This window comes from Chenopodium album, chromosome 1 (assembly GCF_948465745.1).
Source record: "Chenopodium album chromosome 1, dcCheAlbu1.1, whole genome shotgun sequence".
NCBI lineage: Eukaryota > Viridiplantae > Streptophyta > Magnoliopsida > Caryophyllales > Amaranthaceae > Chenopodium > Chenopodium album.
This window is the reverse complement of record NC_137834.1, coordinates 8949607-8971605: the sequence shown is the minus strand read 5'-3', so window position 1 is coordinate 8971605 and position 21999 is coordinate 8949607.

The window sequence follows — 21999 nt, the reverse complement described above, 5'->3', positions numbered from 1 at the left end:
ATTAAAAATCTCTCTTTCTGTTTTCGAAAACCTACTCTATTTTATGAAAATGGCCAGTCCAATTTAGTTTTATCCATGACAAGGTTCCAATAATAGGGTAGTTGGATAGGGCTCGAAAAGATCTTTCCAACGATATATTATAAGCCCAATTCCGATGAATAATGAGGAAGTTATGACCAAAATACTAAATTGGGCCATTTTTTTCTTACATGCGGCCCAATGATCTAGAGGAGGGCCTATTATTAATTATTATTCCTAAAGCTAGTAAAATTGATTATAGTCTTCTATAATTATGTAGAAGGTTCTCTTTTATCCTAGTAGGATTAGGATTGATAATTATTATTTTAAAGAGTTTTATTTGGAATAAAATAAGTGTTTTATGATAAAACGGATTTTAAAACTGATAAACGCGGATTCTAATTACTTAATTATATTAGGAAAAAGATTCACTATAAGCGGATTTTTATCTTTTAAACAGCGCCAGGCGACGAGCTTCGTCGCCAGGTGACAGGCTCCGTTGCCTGGCGACAGCTTTGCAACAGAACCAATTTTATTCTAATTTAAACTTAAACTCTTTTCTATCGAATTTCGGACTTTTTTTCCTTATAAATAGGGTCATTGGACCTCCGTTTTCAATCAACCAATTCTGATTAAGAGTTCTCTAATTATCTCTCTTCTCTCTTGAGCAATATATCTTTCTGTTCTCACTCTTTCTAAACCAACCTTTTTGCAAGCACAATTCGTATTCACAAGTTCTAGACACACCTAGCCAAGTTCGAAGTTGTCTTCACCCTAGACGTGAAAGGTTGATAATTTCTGAGGGTTTGGTCCCAAATCCAGTCTAAACCTTTTTAACTTTTTCTTTCAATTATTTGATTTAATTGTTTGATTTATTATTTTCCTTGAAGTTACTAACATGTGTATTTTGTTATTAGAAAAAGGTACAAGGCATCAAAGTAAGTAATTTAATTACTTATCTATTATTTCGATGTAGAAAGCATGCTTAGATTGTTTTATTACTTCCTAGTATCATGTTAGGATGTTATTATTGCTTTCTAGTATCATGTTTAGGATGTTTTTTATGCTTTCTAATATCATGTTAGTATCATGTTAGGGCTAAAGCTTTAATCTTTATTATTTAGTGACATGCTATGGTTTGTTATTAATCATGTTAGTATCATGCCTAGATCTTGCTATTAATATTATGAAATTTTGTGTAGAACTACCCTAAATATAGGGTCATTTGTGAACAACTACCATTTTTTTTTTATTTGTGTAGAGCTATCCACAAGTTTGAAAACATTTGGGTAGCACTACCCATTGACATTTTTCGTCCAATTAAGACGTTATCAGAACCCACTTTTTTCACTTTTTCCACCCAATTAACTCTCCCAGTTTGTATAAAGGTTCTAATTTACCTTAATTAACCTAATTAGGGTTTTAATTAGAATTCATTTTAGGGTTCATGAGTTTAGTATTATTTGGGTATTTTGAATTCTAAGGTTTGGGGGTTTAATTGAATTGGGATTTTTGCTTATTTTAGCATTAGTTGGCTAATGTAATTGATAAAAGTGAAAAATATAGCCAAAACAACGTTTGAATTGGACGGAAAACATTAATGAGTAGTGTTACCCAAATATTTCCAAACTTGCGGGTAGTTATAAACAAATAAAAAAATTGGGTATTTGTTCACAAATGACCCTATCTTTAGGGTAGTTTTACACAAAATTTCCTTAATAATATGCTCAATTGAAATTATGATTATGATGATGATGATTGTTGTGTCGAATTTTATGTTTCACGTAATTTGTTAATTTACAAATTGTTTACGTAATTTTTAATTTACGAATTGTTTCACCCAACACTACTACAAAAACTAGAATATGAAACGCAAGATACAAAACGGTTAATTTAGATAAGCGTTCTTTATGAATATATAGAACGTCATTCACTTTTAACCGTTTAGTAAGTGGACAAATAGAGAATGTTATGTACATAACAGTTCTATCTTGTCCCCCCACCCCCCAAAAAAATAATAGAAAATATTACTCATTAATTATGAAGAACGACTCTTTAATTAACTGTTGTGTATGAGCTTCATTACTCTATGTTTAGAATAATTTTTATAGCTTTGACTTTTTTTTAAAAAAATATGTTTTACAGCCTGTCTTGCTACATGTTCCCCTCTTTATTTTTATACAAAATATTTAATTGTATCAACAATCTCTTTTGCTCCTCAACCCTAAAACTTCTCGCCTCCCTTTATTATAATTATCACTTTTAATTAGCTTAACCCTTTCATTAGAATTTTCCAAGTCATGGGTGGAATTTTCCAAAATATTGATATTATTAATGGTGGGTTTTCTCAATTTCTCAATTTTTGTATATGAATTCATGGCTAATTATGGTTACAGAAGGTGTTTTGATTGATCTCCTCCTCCGCCTATTTCCGTTTCCATTGATGGTGATCTTGTCATGCAGATTAATTGGTCATGACCATTGACGCTTCACCAATGATTTTTAATTATATATGATTTTAGATGATTAAACTTGATATTTAACATTTTTAGTCAATGAGATGATATGTTTAATTTAACTTAGATTGAATTTACGGAAACAATAATCATTCGTTAGTATAGTTTTGAGATGCTGGGTTCAATTTTTTTTGGTTTTTTGAAAAACATGATTTCAATTGATATGAAGTTTATACTGTTTAATCCTTTTTATGATGTTCTTTTTGAAATTAATTTTAAATGATTTCTTTTCTTTCAATTTGAGTAAATATGTTGTATATTTTGATCTATTATCTAATTATGCTTTTGTTGTTGCAGAATTTACATAGTCGAAAAGCATTTGAAGCCAAAAGCACTATTCAACATAGCCGAAAGAACTATTCATCAATATAACAAAGATCGATTTTCCCGTATCAAATGCCAGTAGTTGAGAAATTGATGGAATAAATTGATAGTACATGACATTTTTATAGCCTTTAATTTTAAGGGTTTAATTTAAATTTCTAATTTGTATATATGAAATACAGGATAATTTAGTCATCTAATAATAAAATAATTCTCAATTCAATCTATATTTTGTACCTACTGAATTATTTTTACTTTTTTAGGTTAATACTGCTGCCAAAACTACTGAAAGATGTTGGCAATTTTTTTTTAATTTATTTAAAAAATAGTATAGAACTGTTAACCCACATAACCTTTCTCTTTGATAAGACAAAACAAATCAGTCAAGTAGGATAACCGTTCTCTATTCCTTCTTTATTTTAAAATTTTCGGATGGGTATAGACAACGGTTGTTCCTACGGACCGTTCCCTATGTCTTGGCAAACACAACGCTTCATTAACCCGTTCTATAAAGTTTATACATCGCTTAGCAGAAGAACGGCTGTAAGGCGTTCTGTAAGACCTATTTCAACAGTTCTCTAAGCCCTTTTTTTGTTGTAGTGCAATTTGTTAATTTACGAATTGTTTTTTGTAATTTATTAATTTACGAATTATCTCATGTTATTTGTTAATTGACGAATAATTTACATATAATTTGATGATATTATATTGCTTGATATATTGTTTGATATATTGTTATTGTTTGATCATGCCTTTTATGCAAGTTTAAAGGGAATTTGTACTAGTAATCACGCTTAATAAGATAATTAATAATCTTGTTTAGGTTAATTTGATTATAATTCAAGTGATCGCCAATAATAGTTTTGTTTGTGCTTTAAAATTCAACCAACATAGATTAAACATGTTTAGGTTTAATCTATTGATTGTATTTTAATCAGAAAGCGCATATGAATACGAGAAGAATAAAGTAGATGCCTTTTTTTAGGTTAGATTTGTAACTTCATCCCTGAACTTCCAGTCATGGTTACAGACCTATTGGAGTTAACAATCTCCTGGATCGTTAAGGGGTTTATCTTTCACTTTGTGAACGGTTTACAAGTTCCTAAAACTTATTGGTGACTCTTTTACTTTAGCTTCCTTCCTTTTAGACGCCACCATTCTTAAGTGTATGATCACACTAGGGCTCAATTGTGGGATGCTTGAAATATTCCCTACAATATGCAATAAAAAATATTTTGGCCTAATATATATACTTCCTCCGTTCTGTTAATATTGCAACAAGGAGGAAATTACGCATCCCGAAACACCTTTTATATGCTAAATATCTATAATTGTGTAAGAGTAAAAATTATAAAAAGTTGATATTTTGAAAGTATTTTATGAGACGAATCCAACAAGATCCCACTTGACCATATTTTGCTTAACGTATAACTCATATTATATGGTCAAACAAGAGTGATGAATAGTGCAAAAAGTCCATTGTTGCAATATTAATAGAACGGAGGAAGTATTATTTATATTTTGGTAATCCTAGTATACAAGTAATAATTATTAGTGTGAAATACTCGTATTTTTGGTAATTATGTTCTAGATTTATTTTAAAGAATATGGACAAGAAAAAGCGTCCCAACTTGGTAAATATAGACAGAAAAAAGCATCGCCAAAATGATAAACATCAAATATATGAAGCTTTGTACACTAAAAAGCGCCGCCAGTTAATATATGATCGCCAATAATAGTTTTGTTTATGCTTTAATATTCAACCAACATATATTAAACAGGTTTAGGGTTAATCTATTGGTTGTATGTTAGTCAGAAAACGCACATGAATACGAGAAGAATAAAGTAGATGCCTTTTTTTAGGGCAAGTTCAATCTCTTTTAGGTTAGATTTGTACCTTTATCCCCGAACTTCCAGTCATGGTTCCAGACCTATTGGAGTTAACGATATCATCTCCTGGATCGTTAAGGGGTATATCCTTCACACTGTGAACGGTTTACAAGTTCCTAAAACTTGTTGGCGACTCTTTTACTCTAGCTTCCTTCCCTTTAGACGCCACCATGCTTAAGTGTATGATCATGGTGGGGCTCAAGTGTGGGATGCTTGAAATATTCCCTACAATATGCAATAAAAAATATTTTGGCCTAATATATATATTATTTATATTTTGGTAATACTAGTATACAAATAATAATTATTAGTGTAAAATATTCGTTTTTTGGTAATTATGTTCTAGATTTATTTTAAAGAATATGGACAAGAAAAAGCATCCCAACTTGGTAAATATAGACATAAAAAAGCATCGCCAAAATGATAAACATCAAATATATGAAGCTCTGTACACTAAAAAGCGCCGCCAGTTAAGATTCTAGACACAAAAAAGCGTCGCTAAAGTTGAGAAAGTGCGCCAATTATTGCCAATTTTGACACTTCGTATAAAAACTTGGACACAACATAGTGTTGAGATTTGCAACGCTTTTTTATGACGCTTAATTTTCTCGACTCACTTATTCTTGACGCTTTTGACGTCGAAAAAAAGCTTAAAAATTAAAGCGTCCAAAAAGAATGGATTTTCTAGTAGTGAATTCCTCATTTTTTCATTCTCAAAAACATTATTCTCATAAGTGTTCATAGGAGATCATTAAACGTAATCGTAATGAAATTCACCATGCTTTATCATTTCTCTCTATGTAAAACTTTTTTTCTCTAAATTTTTTTTCTCTATATCTCATAAATTAAATTGTAGAAATTTACGGAGATTAATATTTTAGAAGCTATAAATATGGAAAAGAATTAACAAATTCCTTTGATAAAGGAAGACATATTAAAAACTTGTTTCTTTTTTCAAAAAAAAAAAAAAAAAAAAAATTAAAAAATAAAGCGTTGTAGTTTTTCATCTTGGTGTACCAAGCATGGTACAAATGGGTGTATTAAAAAAATTTCACTACCCACATCGTACCAACAACTCCCAACTACATTGCTCTTCAAATTAACGAATTCCAGCCTTTGTTTTGCAAGGGTGCTCGAAAATCCTAGCGAAGGCCTAGCTTAGACCGATTTTGCTCAAGCGAACCATAAGTTCAGATAACATTATTACCATCAATCCTTCCATTTAGATAAAACCCACCCTCCTAACCCCTAAACTCGAACCCATTTCCTTTTACACATTCAATTCCAACTCCAATTTCTTTAGTCTGATCAAATAAACTTTCATTCTCAACTCCAATTTCTTCACACTAGTAGAAAAAACATTATGGGAAGCGGCTCAAACCCCCAAATGGGAAGCGGTTCTGAACCGCATGGGTTTAGGGGGCTTCCCAATTGCCATGTAAATGGCAAGCGGTTCAGAACCGCTTCCCATTTGGGGGGGAATGGCAAGCGGTTTGGCGCCTAAACCGCTTGCCATTTGCACTTCACATAACATTATGTCCAGTGCAAATGGCAAGCGGTTTTGGCGCCAAACCGCTTCCCATTTGCAATTTTTTTTTTATATATAAATATAATAATTAATAATAATAATAATATTACTAGTGACCTGTTTTGATATGCACATTAATCTGTAATTTTAAAAATTATTATTATTATTATTATTAATATTATTATTAATTAATATTAATAATTAATAACAATTAATTAAAAATATTACAAATTTTGGAATAATAATAATTCAATAACAATAAAATGCATAATAATAATAACATATATAAAACTCATAAATAATGTATAGTACTAATTACAAATAAGTAATATAATGTACATATGGATTTAATAAAAATAAAAAAGATATAGTAACTAAATATTAATTGTTCATAAATAAAAAAAAATCAATCTCATTCATTATCTAACTAACACATATATATTATATATTATACCTAGATGCCATCAAATGTCACAAAAAAAGCCCACATGTTGCGAATTTCATCAACTTCTTCCTTTGTCAAAGGGCCTTCCCTTTGAATCTTACAAACCTTTGAAAAGAAAAAAATACCAAACATTAAACATAATAATTCATATATTACATAAAATTCAAACTAATAATTTAAAAATAATAATGTATATATGTTAAATATTTCAAACATCATTCTAATTTGCCCGATTTAGCATTCTACTAAGTTTTAGGACGACTTTTACCAAAAATCGCCTATTTCACTACTACTTTGCCCGTTTTCTACATTTCTTATCTAATGAGCTATTTATCTATCATAACATGTCAATTACAACTAGTCTTAGGTGTCTAATATTTGAAATCATAGCAACTTAGCATTCTACTAAGTTTTAGGACGACTTTTACCCGAAATCGCCTATTTCACAACTACTTTGCCCGTTTTCTACATTTCTTATCTAATGAGATATTTCTCTATCATAACATGTCAATTACAACTAGTCTTAGGTGTCTAATATTTGAAATCATAGCAACTTAGCATTCTACTAAGTTTTAGGACGACTTTTACCCGAAATCGCCTATTTCACAACTACTTTGCCCGTTTTCTACATTTCTTATCTAATGAGCTATTTATCTATCATAACATGTCAATTACAACTATTCTTAGGTGTTTAATGTTTGAAATCATAGCAAATTAGCATTATACTAAGTTTTAGGACGACTTTTACCAAAAATCGCCTATTTCACTACTACTTTGCCCGTTTTCTACATTTCATATCTAATGAGCTATTTATCTATCATAACATGCCAATTAAAACTAGTCTTAGGTGTCTAATGATTGAAATCATAGCAAATTAGCATTCTACTAAGTTTTAGGACGGCTTTTACCCGAAATCGCCTATTTCACTACTACTGTGCCCAATTTTTACATTTCTTATCTAATGAGCTATTTATATATCATAACATGTCAATTACAACTAGTCTTAGGTGTCTAATGTTTGAAATCATAGCAAATTAGCATTCTACTAAGTTTTAGGACGACTTTTACCTGAAATCGCCTATTTCACCACTACTTTGCCCGTTTTCTACATTTCTTATCTAATGAGCTATTTATATATCATAACATGTCAATTACAACTAGTCTTAGGTGTCTAATGTTTGAAATCATAGCAACTTAGCATTCTACTAAGTTTTAGGACGGCTTTTACCCGAAATCGCCTATTTCACTACTACTTTGCCCGTTTTCTACATTTCTTATCTAATGAGCTATTTATCTATCATAACATGTCAATTACAACTAGTCTTAGGTGTCTAATGTTTGAAATCATAGCAACTTAGCATTCTACTAAGTTTTAGGACGGCTTTTACCAAAAATCGCCTATTTGACTTCTACTTTGCCCGATTTCTACATTTCTTATCTAATGAGCTATTTCTTTATCATAACATGTCAATTACAACTAGTATTAGGTGTCTAATGTTTGGAATCATAGCAAATTAGCATTATACTTAGTTTTAGGACGGCTTTTACTTGAAATCGAACCGGAAAAAAGTAAAAACAAGTAACTCCTCAATGTGTTGGGCTTCAGTGCACCTATTGACTATGTGATGTATTCATTTTATATAGTATTTTACCCCCGTCCCTTGGTCATAATTAGTAGTGTTTTTGGCTCTTTAGAGCCACTTTTATTACTAATTGGTGTTTTCTAGTGTTTTCGTAGATTTGGTTGACTTTTGCAGGGATTTATGCTTTTGGAGTATTTTCCCGAGATATTTAGGAGCAATCACGAGCATTGGAAAAACACGACCAGATTTTATAGCCCAGGGCCGGTTAGAGCCATCGAACCGGTGATTAAGGGCTCGGTAGAGGTGATACTGGGGCATTTGGACCGAGTATTCAAGACCCAAAGAGGAAACCCAGGTTGGCCCGAAGAATTTGAGCCCAATCGAAGTCCAAATATTGGCCCAAATGATCCGCCCGGCCAAAAAGGCTGGCGCCCGGAGGCGCGCCCGGCCGGGCGGGAGAAGCGCCCGGTGACGCGCCCGGCCGGGCGCGAGATTGCTATTAGAGATAAAAAAGGCGCGCCCGATCGGGCGGTGCCTCGCCCGATCGGGCGCGTGTATTTTTAGGGGACGATTAGCGTCGTTTTAATTTGTTTTAGTTTAGGATTTTTGTACGGAGTATAAATACTCCTCCGTAATACGTTTTTAGATTGTCTCTTCTTTTGGGAGGAGATCTTCTTCTCTCTTCTTCTTCTCTTAATCTTTTCTCTTAGACTTTCTCTCTCTACTTAGTTTTCTCTCTCTTAATCTCTCTCTAAACCTTTGTTATTATTTCTTTAATTAATTTCAGAATTATTTTGGTAACGATTTCTCTTCCCTTAATCTTAGTTATTTATTTTATTCCTTTGATCATGATTTATTTTATTGCTTTGCTTAGTTTATATTTAATTATGTGTGAGTAGTTTAAATTCTAGGGTTTATGGGGATCTAATAAATAATATGAAGGGGTAAATTATTGTTGTTGATTATCAATGCTAGATTAATTTCCTATTGATTGATTTAATGCTCTGTGACTAGATTAGGCCTATCTTTTATGCATGAGTTTGACAATATTGATTCAAGAATCGAGAGATGAGAATTAATGTTTAGGTCTAGTTTCAATAGGCAAGTTAATTTATAAATGGTTAAGTCAAGATTCGAGAGATGAGATTTAATACCGATAAATTAATTGTGTGATTGTAATAAGTAGCGAGAGCCCTTTACAATCTGGTTAATTGATGCATTGATGATTGACTATTATTGATTGTTGGTATTGCATGATGATTTCTTATTGGATTGTTTTAATGTTTTACAATTGCGGCTTGTAAAAGTATAGCAATATTAAATTGATGAATCGAGCAGATGTTAATTTGATATTAAAGGCTATTTTCAATAAGAACTTAGATCTAGTAAATTGCAAGAGCCTGTTAGATCTATGTTGATTAATAAATTGCGAGAGCCTGTTAATCATGTTATTTATGCAATGTCAATGATTGATTACCCTATTTTACCCCGGAGTATTATTTATTGGTGAACCTATGCCCTAGATCCTTTTATATATTATTTTCTCCCTTTTCCTACTCTTTTTAGTTTAGTTTCATATTCAACTTTTAATATTGGTTACTTAAATAATTTAGATTATAATATTTAATTAGGAGTAAAAAGACTTGTTTCCCTGTGGAGATCGACCCTACTTCCCTATCTACTTTAGTTAGTGAATTAGGTAATTATTTTTGATTAGGGGATACGACTTTACCCTGTCAAAATTTGGCGCCGTTGCCGGGGAAACGGTTTTATTTTTATTTCTAATTATTATTAGAGTCTAGATTATTTTTAATTTTTTTTTTTATTATTATTATTTTTTTTAATTTTTAATTTTATTTTTTTTATGAGTTGAAAATATCCATGCTTATGTCACTACAAGAATTATATAATTTTTATGCAGCACCTAACTACTGTAGTTGTCAACGTCTTTGTCATGAAAATCCTGAATGCCCTTATAGTGAGTTTTTTGTGCGTGCTCCGGATGATTTTAGAGTCTTTCCATATACATATGATCATATTCGGAAACGATTAGTTGCTAATGAAAGTTATTGGAAAGATCTTGATGAAAAAGTCTACGGACACTATAATAATAATATGAATGTTATTGAGGATGAAGAACCGTCGGTTATAGAATTTGTGGTTGAAAAATCATTGGTTGACGAATCGGTGATTGAAAAATCATTAGTTGTAGAAACGGTGGTTGAAAATTCCTTTGTTGATGATGAGGTTATTCGTAAGGGTGAAATTTTCAAGTCATTATTGGATGATAAAGACAATGACTACCTCCATGTTCGTTCTATTAATTCTAAATTTTTAGCGGAGGAAGTAGAAGGTTGTGGTGTATTTTCATCTCCCTCTTTTGATTTTTCTTTCTACTTTGAGTTCTCTTTATGTGCTCCTAACCTTTTCTTTGTAGGAATTAATGTGCTTGCAATTAAGCCCTATATAGTGTTTAATGAAATGTTTGCAGGAGCGTTTGATAAGTTACTCAAGGCGTTGAATTCTTCCGATTGAGAGAAAGAGTATGGTCGAGCGGGACCTTGATAAACTAGCGCTTTGCGGGAGGCAACCCGAACTTTAATTTGCTTTTTAGTTTAGTTTTTTTTTTTTTCTTATTTTTGTGTGTGTGTTTTATTTTATTTTATTTTTTATTTTTTTTTTATAGAGAGGTAGAGAGAGTGTAACTTATGCTTGTGGGAGTTTATTTTTGTGCAGATTTTGAGCTAGAGAAGGCTTCAATCACGCTGGAACTGCACTCGTATTCGATCGGGCAGAGCTCGCCCGATCGGGCGCGCGTACGCGTCAGCAAACTACGTCAACTTCGACAGGCCATAACTTTTGCGTTTCTTATCCGATTTTTGCGTGTGACCTGTCGTTGGAAAGCTATTCAAGTCTAGTTTCCAATGCAATTGAAATAACTGCATTATCATTTTTATATCAAAAGTTATGATCAGAATAGTGCACCTGACTCAAATTTGAACTTTTTCCCACTAACACTTTGTTTCTTTCTTGCCCAATTTTGTTCCAAAGAGATGTATTGCAATCCTCGAGACTTTGGTGACATTGATGTGGTGATGATGAAGAGTAGTCACCTTGACTACTAGCTTCCCTTTAAGACAATGAGGACATTGTCTGATTTAGCTTGGGGGGAGGTTCTCGTGTTCGTATGGTACATCTTTCACTCTCTCTCTTCTCTTTTTACTTTTATTTTTCTTAGTACAGATTTTATTGCTTTCTTAGGTTAGTTTTATTCCAATGAATTATGAATCATGCTTTCCTGTGCCCCTTGATGAAAATTTTTCGAAATTGTTTTGATTCTTGGTTATTGATGATAAATATTGTGGATTAGTTGATCATGATTTGATGTTTGATTGCCTTGAAACCTTAACATGCGTCAATTTTGTCCAACTACTTGTGAATATAGTGCTTGACTAGTTGATTTGGTAAGGAATGTGTGATAGTTCCATAGTTCCTGGTATGTCAATGAATTTGAGTATTGGTTTGCAACTATTAGTAATATTTATATGATTTATTATTATGCACATTGTGGAGGACGAAGGTATTTGTTCTTTTAGGTAGCCTCCAGACATTGTAGATACATTTGTTCCCTTCTTGCTACCCATGTTGTTGCCTTGACTTTTTATTGTTTATTAGCCATATTACAAGCCTATTTTGCCCCATTGGTTACTAGTCCCAAGCTTGGCTTGGGGAAGCTATTAGTGAGTGAGGTGAGGGAGTTTGTAGTGTGCTTATTATTTGCACAATTTGGGTGGGGTTTGAGAAGTTGTTTTGTTGTTATTCATGTTTATTTTTGATGAGTATGAGAGTTATATTTTCTTGAAAAAAATAAAGCATGATGTTATGAAAAAATAGAAGTTCAAAGAAATAAAAAAATGTGAAAAAATAAGTGAACTTCGAAAGAAAAAAAAATGTTCAAATGTTCTAGTTGGAGGTTGATCAAAGAAAAATAATTTTGAGCCTCAATGAAAAATATTCAAGTTTGGAAAATAAAGTTTGTTTATTCACTCTACTTCTTCATTATTATATCTTATGAGTGAAATTGAAGAGTTGGGATTATTTATTATGATTGGAGTATATTTGGTTGATGTTAGAATTGGTTATGTAGGAGATGTTGATCATTATTTATTTTTGATCATGGGTTTTATTAGGATATTGCTCCCTTAAGCATAGCTTTTCTCTCACGTATTTCCAAATTTATCCTACCCTTTACCCTAGCCTTACATTACAAGCTTTAAAGACCTTCCGACCTTTGTGCATATAATTGTATGAATGAGAAAGTGTTGTTTATCAATGCAAGTTATGATTTGGCATATTTCGAGTCGACTAGTAGGATTGAGCGTTCATTGTTTTTATACACACGAGAGTGTGAGTTGGGAGGGCATTGTTCACATTAAAGGGGTGGTTGGAGAGCGATCGAGTACATCTTTTACTCGCCACATAAATGAGAATCGAGTGTGTGAGCACTAGTCTTGAATTCTATATGCTCTTGTGGTTTGCTCTGTTTGACAATTGTTAGGGAAGAAAGGTAATTGGATGGATTTGATTGGTTGACTCTGAAGCGTGTTTATTTGATTTACCCTGGATCGCTTGTGCTTGATTTTTACTTATTGGGGTGAAGCATATTTATTGATTCATTGATGAGATCTTTGCTTAGGGACAAGCAAAGGTTTGGCTTGGGGGAGTTTGATGTATTCATTTTATATAGTATTTTACCCCCGTCCCTTGGTCATAATTAGTAGTGTTTTTGGCTCTTTAGAGCCACTTTTATTACTAATTGGTGTTTTCTAGTGTTTTCGTAGATTTGGTTGACTTTTGCAGGGATTTATGCTTTTGGAGTATTTTCCCGAGATATTTAGGAGCAATCACGAGCATTGGAAAAACACGACCAGATTTTATAGCCCAGGGCCGGTTAGAGCCATCGAACCGGTGATTAAGGGCTCGGTAGAGGTGATACCGGGGCATTTGGACCGAGTATTCAAGACCCAAAGAGGAAACCCAGGTTGGCCCGAAGAATTTGAGCCCAATCGAAGTCCAAATATTGGCCCAAATGATCCGCCCGGCCAAAAAGGCTGGCGCCCGGAGGCGCGCCCGGCCGGGCGGGAGAAGCGCCCGGTGACGCGCCCGACCGGGCGCGAGATTGCTATTAGAGATAAAAAAGGCGCGCCCGATCGGGCGGTGCCTCGCCCGATCGAGCGCGTGTATTTTTAGGGGACGATTAGCGTCATTTTAATTTGTTTTAGTTTAGGATTTTTGTACGGAGTATAAATACTCCTCCGTAATACGTTTTTAGATTGTCTCTTCTTTTGGGAGGAGATCTTCTTCTCTCTTCTTCTTCTCTTAATCTTTTCTCTTAGACTTTCTCTCTCTACTTAGTTTTCTCTCTCTTAATCTCTCTCTAAACCTTTGTTATTATTTCTTTAATTAATTTCAGAATTATTTTGGTAACGATTTCTCTTCCCTTAATCTTAGTTATTTATTTTATTCCTTTGATCATGATTTATTTTATTGCTTTGCTTAGTTTATATTTAATTATGTGTGAGTAGTTTAATTTCTAGGGTTTATGGGGATCTAATAAATAATATGAAGGGGTAAATTATTGTTGTTGATTATCAATGCTAGATTAATTTCCTATTGATTGATTTAATGCTCTGTGACTAGATTAGGCCTATCTTTTATGCATGAGTTTGACAATATTGATTCAAGAATCGAGAGATGAGAATTAATGTTTAGGTCTAGTTTCAATAGGCAAGTTAATTTATAAATGGTTAAGTCAAGATTCGAGAGATGAGATTTAATACCGATAAATTAATTGTGTGATTGTAATAAGTAGCGAGAGCCCTTTACAATCTGGTTAATTGATGCATTGATGATTGACTATTATTGATTGTTGGTATTGCATGATGATTTCTTATTGGATTGTTTTAATGTTTTACAATTGCGGCTTGTAAAAGTATAGCAATATTAAATTGATGAATCGAGCAGATGTTAATTTGATATTAAAGACTATTTTCAATAAGAACTTAGATCTAGTAAATTGCGAGAGCCTGTTAGATCTATGTTGATTAATAAATTGCGAGAGCCTGTTAATCATGTTATTTATGCAATGTCAATGATTGATTACCCTATTTTACCCCGGAGTATTATTTATTGGTGAACCTATGCCCTAGATCCTTTTATATATTATTTTCTCCCTTTTCCTACTCTTTTTAGTTTAGTTTCATATTCAACTTTTAATATTGGTTACTTAAATAATTTAGATTATAATATTTAATTAGGAGTAAAAAGACTTGTTTCCCTGTGGAGATCGACCCTACTTCCCTATCTACTTTAGTTAGTGAATTAGGTAATTATTTTTGATTAGGGGATACGACTTTACCTTGTCACTATGTCATGCATAAACCTCATCACGTAGAGGGCACAGTCAACGCCGTTGTCTTGTTGCGCACACTAACATGACATAAAGTTAAAATAGTCATGCATAGCCATAACTCAAGGCAATTTTATTAAATAAATCAATATATCAAGGCTTTACCTTCGCATATTTCCACGTGGGACCCGTAACCGAACGACAATTCAACTTCATCATAACACTTCAAAAAAATAAAAAACAAACGATTTAGGAACATAGCCACTCAATCACTTAGGTGATGATACAAAACAATATATATGAAGCGGTATGTACCTATTCAATAGGTTATTCACTAGCAACTTCATTCCTTGGTGGCCATATACGAGCCGAGTCAAAGTAGTAGATTGTGTTATTGGAAACACAAATAACCATAAGGCTCCAATGTAGACTACATGTATACTAAAGCAAATATCAATCCATTAATTGTTATGCGTCAACATCTATACTTAACAAACAAATTAAGAGTGACATATTTAAACTTACTCCTCAAAACAAGGGGCTAATAAGAACTTGTTTCCCGCACGCATTGATTCTCTAATACCCCGCTCAAGGTAATCTATCAAATCACGAGGGTTATGCAAGCATTTGGTTACGGAGGTCTGCTCGGGGCATAACCACCCAACTGCTGCTTCACCATCGGGTTTACTAGCAAGGAGCTCCTGTAGTGACCTTCAAGAAAGTAATGTGTGCAAGTAATTACTAGTTGCATTGTTTTGGTACGAAAATATCAAAAATACAATATGTTTAGAAATAGTCTCGTTAATTTACCTCATGAAAGTTTGAATGATGGAAATGTTAAGCATGGAACCGGTTAGAAATTCCGTCACATCCTCTCTAGAAATGTATGCGATCGCATCCTCATCATAGTGGAACAATGCCTTAGGCAAGTTCACTTGAATGTGTGTACCCGTAGGCAACTCACTAACACGGTTGTGAAGAAAAGTACATGCTTTCGAAAGCGACCTAAGGACATTGGCTTCTACCAGTGGAGTACATGAAGCTCTCGAACTCTTCTTCGACATTTGTCCTTGTTCCATCTTCGGAGGACCTTCTTCCTTGGATTTTGGCTTCTCCACCTTCTTCCTTTTAGCGGACTGAATTTCCATAGTAATCTAGTAGCATAAAAGAACATGGTCATTGCACAAAGCACATGGTAATCTAGTTACATACAAGTAGTGTTTACTTACCCCTCCTACCAACCTCAACCGATCACGTGGCCATTGCACAAAGCTCCCGGTCGCGTCACGCAGCTTAAAAAAATCATATTCCTCTCTAGGCACCGGTAGTGGTAAGTCCTCAAACCCAACAACTATAGAATCGATCCCGACCGAGATGTAATGGGTGCTAGTATTAGACTTAAAATGGACCTTGTCAAAAGGTTGTGCACTACCATACCCCACCAACTGCAACTGTCCACCGGTGTTTTCCCCGGGGTGAAGAAGCTCACAAGGCGTCTCTTCCTACATATTTGATTAGGAGTTAGGACATAAGTTATGAAATAACAAACGAAAGCCTAACATAAGAAAAGCTGATTACGTAGTGAAGTTCACCTTAACATCTGGGAAGGGTTCAGGCATCGGATTTGCTCTCTTCAGTGACTCTGCATCCAAAGGACTAGGATCCTGCAAAAGTAAAATAATTAAACATGCAAACGACCTCATTAGACGAACTTCATATGATGTAATTCGTAGTTGTACTAAAATTACCTCTCTCTCAACTACTGGATCGTCCTCGGGGCCTCCTGGGTGACTACATGAGTCTACTGGGGTACTCGAGGGAAATGGCAAAGGCGGCAAGTTCATGTGCTTCATAATGACATTGAATTGACTTTGCATCTGTTCTTGCAGCTCCGTGCGTCTCTCCGCCTTAATTGATTCCTTTTCCTTCTCATCAATCCGATGTGGCGAATTAACACTTGATCTGCTTTTTGCTGATTTGGTGTATTCTGAACCCATCACCTTCTCCCACCCTAGTTGTTTCTCGCCAAAACTAATTACTCGCCTAGGGTGGTATGGTTTTCCCAAAGCTAAGGTGAAAGGATCATGTTCGATGCTTGGAGTCAGCTTGCCTTCAATCAATTCCAAAGTATGCTCGAGTTTTAACAACACAAAAATTTATCAGATCTAAGTACAATGTACTTGACAAAGAAATATAATTAATAAGTAGAAAAATTTGCTTACAAGTGCATCTGCTACTACTTTCTTATCCGGTTGCATGACATACTTGCCAGTTTCCTTGTCCATCCCATGCATAGCACACCACCAGTCAATTGCACGATTAACCAAAGTTGTGACCGTGGAAGAAAGTGGTTTATCAGTTGATGACATTATGGATTTGGGGTATAGACCCGCTTTGACCCACTTTGGTCTTGACTCCGCAAAGGTCTTACAACCCATATGATGGCTATACAATTTCTTTCCGGCATTGATTCTAGCTTGTTCGCTTTTTTCCTACACATTCAGAATTATATGTTAGCATCAGTCATTGTAAGAAACTAAATGTGAGTAGCCGACTCTATTGATAAATAAAAACATACAAGTGCGGTCCTAGTGGAAGACTTTTCCACAAACTTCTCCCAATCATCCACCGTTATTTGTGGATATAAATCCCACGGTTTCTTATCAGGTTTCTCTTCTTCTCCATCTGCAGGCACATTTTTCTTTAGTCTTCTCTTTCTTCTCTTATGGATCCATCTCGTCCTCAAGTAACTCTTGAAGTTTTTGAATCTCTCTTGTACAAAAGCTTCAAAGACTTTTCTCTTGGCCGGCTCATCAGGAATATGGAACATACTCTGTAATTGGCATAAACATCCACGTTAGGCAAGAGAAAAAAAATGAAAAAAAGGGGAAAAAAACCCGGGAATCGGGCAAGGCAACAGCCGAGGCAGTAGTCGAGGCAGCTGCAGTAGCCCGGGCTACTGCCCAGGCAACTGCAGCACCCAGGCAGCTGCAGCAGCCCAGGTAGCTGCAGCAGCCCAGGCTACTGCCCCGGGCAGCTGCAGCACCCAGGCAGCAGCCCCGGGCAGCTGCCGGCTGCAGCCCTCGGGTTAGGCCTAGGGGAGGTTTTTGCAATTTTTTTTTTTTTGCAAGATATATATGAATTTATAAGAAAACTGTGATTGAAATAAATACTTACCATAGTATCGTCCCAAAATGTTTGAAGCAACCTGTGAGGTATATCGGCAAACTCAAGTGTGATTGGTATTTTACGAGTTAGAATGCCAACTTGACTAGAAAATTTGTCGCACCATTGGCCAGTAGGTTGACCTAACTCATCAAACTCAAGCACCATAGGAACGCCGGGTTTCTTGAAAGCTTTAGTAGCACCCCTACTCCTTCTGTTCACCGGTGGCTTTACCCCTCCTCCACCACCGGTTTTTTTCACTTGCCTTTGCATTTGAGTTTCACAATGTGAATCACCTACAACTTCGGTAACCACATTATCATCAATAGGTGGGGCAGTTTCAGCTATACGCTCAAATTCATCAAGCTTATGTTGGAACTCGTCACAAGCTTGGTCTTCCGGTTCCCCCATATCCGTCTCCTTATTAACATCATACAACTCGTCACCATCATCATCATCCATATCCTCATCAGAATGAAGGTTCTCATCAGGATCCATGATATGTGCACACCTACAGTAAACAAGCAAAGCATGTTTTTAGTCATCAGTAATGGCAATCAAATCTGAGGCACGAAGAAAGACAAACACTTACCCAACTTCTTTGGTTTCATAACAAATTCACATATAATCCTCTAAACAATTCATATATTTAGTTCATATTACATGCTTATACGTTGAAAATACAAAAAAATAAAACACTTCCCGAAATAAAAAAAGTTGTTGGAGCATAAGATATTTAGTAAATAAAACATGCATTAATAAAAGTACCTCATTCGTGTATTCCCTCATTGTGATCAGATCGAATATAAGATCTATCATCATCTATATCAGCTGCTACATCAAGTGTAGGAGCAGTGAAAGGGGGAGAATCATCAAATGCATCATATTCTTCCTCGTCCTCAACCTCTCCAACCCCTAATATTCTCCTTTTGCCAGCCAGGACGATGGACCATCTTGGATCGGACGGGTCAGTTACATAGAACACTTGCTTAGCTTGAGATGCAAGGATGAATGGTTCAAGACTATCCCGCAAGTGGCCAAGATCTACAAGAGTGAAGTCATCATTTCTCACGTTGCACCTATTATTATCGACCCATTTACAATTGAATAGACCAACCCTGAAGTCACGGTAATCTAGTTCCAATATTTCCTGAATTCGTCCATAGTATGATAATAGTGCGTCAACTGGTGATGTATCCTTCTGTAGACACCCATTTGTGTCTCCCCAAAACCAAACCCGGTGATGAGTGCCTTTCACGTCGAATCATAATCGAATGAAACGAAAGTGTGGAAAGGTCTAGTGTTGCGGAAAGTTTTATTTCTTTTTCTCTTCTCCCTGTTTTTGAAAACTTTATTTTAAGAAAACAGCTAATCCAGTTTTGTTTGTCCATGATATGGGTCCAATAATGGTGTAGTTGGATGGGGCTTGCAAAGACATTTCCAACGATATATTATAAGCCCAATTCCGATGAATATTGAGGAAGTTATGGCCAATTTACTAAACTGGGCCCGGTTTGAGCTTTAAGTACAGCCTAATGATCTAGGGGAGGGCCTAATATAATTTATCATTCCTAATGTAATTAGGAATGGTTTTAGTCTTATAGAACATTCTAGAAGGTTCTTATCATTCTTAATTCAATTAGGACTCTTCAGAGTTTAAATCAAGATCAAATAGCATTTTCGATTGGAATTATATTATTTTATCTTCCAGTAAAGGAAATTTATCAGATTTTCGAAAACTCGTTAAAAATCAGTTTGGCGTCCAACCCCAGGCCTTGACGCCCGGAACTAGGATTGGCGCCAGGCGTTAGCCACTGGTGTTGGCGCCAACTAGCCAGGGCTGGCGCCAAGGTTGTTTTTCGATCTTCAGACTCTGTTTTGTTAAATTATCTTTTTTGGATGATTTTCTCTATAAATATCGTATTAAAAACTCCGTTTTCATTCACGAATTCTCATCAACAACTAGTTTTAATTAGCATTCATCAACTCTCTTTATTCACCAACTATCTTCATCATTCATCAACAAGCATTAGTTCTTTTCATTCATTCATCAACTTTCAATAATATTAATTCATTGGCATTCTTTTCTTTTCTAAACCTTGCCTTTTAATACAAAATTCCGCATTCACAAGATCTAGAAACACTTAGCCATATTCGAAGTTGCCTTCGCCCTAGACGTGAAAAGTTTTAATTTCTGAGGGTTTGGTCCCAAATCTCTCTTTCAATTATTTAATTTAATTGTTTTGATTATTATTTTCCTTGAAGTTACTAACGCGTGTATTTTGTTATTAGAAAGAGGTACGAGACATCCAAGTAAGTACTTTAATGGTTTGATTGATACTATGATATAGATATCATGCTTAGATTGTTATTTTAATTCCTAGTATCATGTCTAGGGTAACTTTAATATTAAGTATGATTAAAATTACGATGCTTCCTATGTTCTTCCTAATATTTATGATTGTTAGAATCATGTTAGGGTTAAAGATTTGATTTTTATTGCTTAGTGACATGCTAGGGTTTGTTATTAATCTTGTTAGTATTATGCCTAGGATCTTACTTTTATTATGCTTTAACATGAATATTGTTATAATTATGATTGCTATGATTATGATATTCGTTATTGTTCATGATTATTTTATTCATAATTGATTATGTTGCTTGATTTTTATTATTTATTGCTTGATCACCTTTATTGCATGTTTAAAGGGAATTTGTACTTGTAACCACGCTTAATAAGATATTAATAATCTTGTTAGGGTTAATTGTGATTATAATTCAAGTGATCGCCAATAATAGTTTATTTGTGCATTAATATTCAACCAACAAAGATAAACAGGTTTAGGGTTAATCCTATTGATTGTATGTTAATCAGAAAGCGCACATGAATATGAGCAGAATAAAGTAGAGGCCTATTATTAGGGCAGGTTCAATCTCTTTTAGGTTGGATTTGTACCATCATCCCCGAACCCTTATTTGGTTCATGACCTTATGGAGTTGACGATCTCTTGGATCGTTAAGGGGTGTAAACTTCACCTTGTGAACGGTTTACAAGTTCCTTAAAAACTTGTTGGCGACTCTTTTGCTCTATCTTCTTCCCTTTTGGACGCCACCGTACTTTAGTGTATGATCACAGTGGGGTTCAAGCTAGTGGGATTTTAAAGGCTTGAAATTATTCCCTACAGTTTTTGGCGACTCCACTGGGGAGGATTTCTATTTTAATTCCTGAATTTGTTTCGGCAATGATTTAGAATGAGTGGATGAGACTCGAAAAGTTCTAAGTATTTCATGTGCGTAATTTTGATTAACATTATTGTCATATGCATAAAAAGGTTCTCATTGGAAAGACCATCCGTAATGAGTCAAAACATAGGATTTTACACGTAGGAAATTTGAGAAATGTCTTTCACAACTAGGACTGAAATAACACCGCGCGAAATTAGATGATTTTATTGAGCACAGAAAGCTGCTGAGGCATGTGGGAAGTAGCGTCAGGGGCCAGAGCTTGGCGCCATACTTTTAGCCGTTGCGCTAGACGGCAGTATTGGCGCCAGGCGCTATAGTTAAAAGGTGGCGCCAGTCTCTGTTTGCTGGCGCCAATTTCCCCCAATACCGAGCCAGAAATATGTGTTCTAATTTTGACCGGTTTTTCGTATTGTTTGCTCGATCCTGCTTCCTGATTGAATTTTTTCTCACTTTTCTGAAACCCATATGTGTTCTACATATGGACATAACCCTCTGGGAATTCATGCTCTATCTACCCGATTGAACGCTCCTGGCAACAAAGGGTACATCTGAGAGGTTGAATTCACCAAACCATGGAAGTGAGTTTTTTCTAAAAACTCGCGGTGTCCTATCCACACGCGTTAACCCTTCACGGTTAGGCTTCTACGCGGTGCATTTGGACAATTAACCATGGACCCTATTTGACTAAACCATATCCCGAACTTTAGAGAACTAGAGCCATGGTTAGGTTGCGAACTCATTGCATCATATTGTGCCTACTTGACTAATTGTGCATTATTTGTTGTGCATATATATTCTATGTTTCTCTTAACCGTTTGTTGATTTGTGTTGAGATTAAAATTAATGACTTAAAGAACTTTGCCTAATTAATTAAC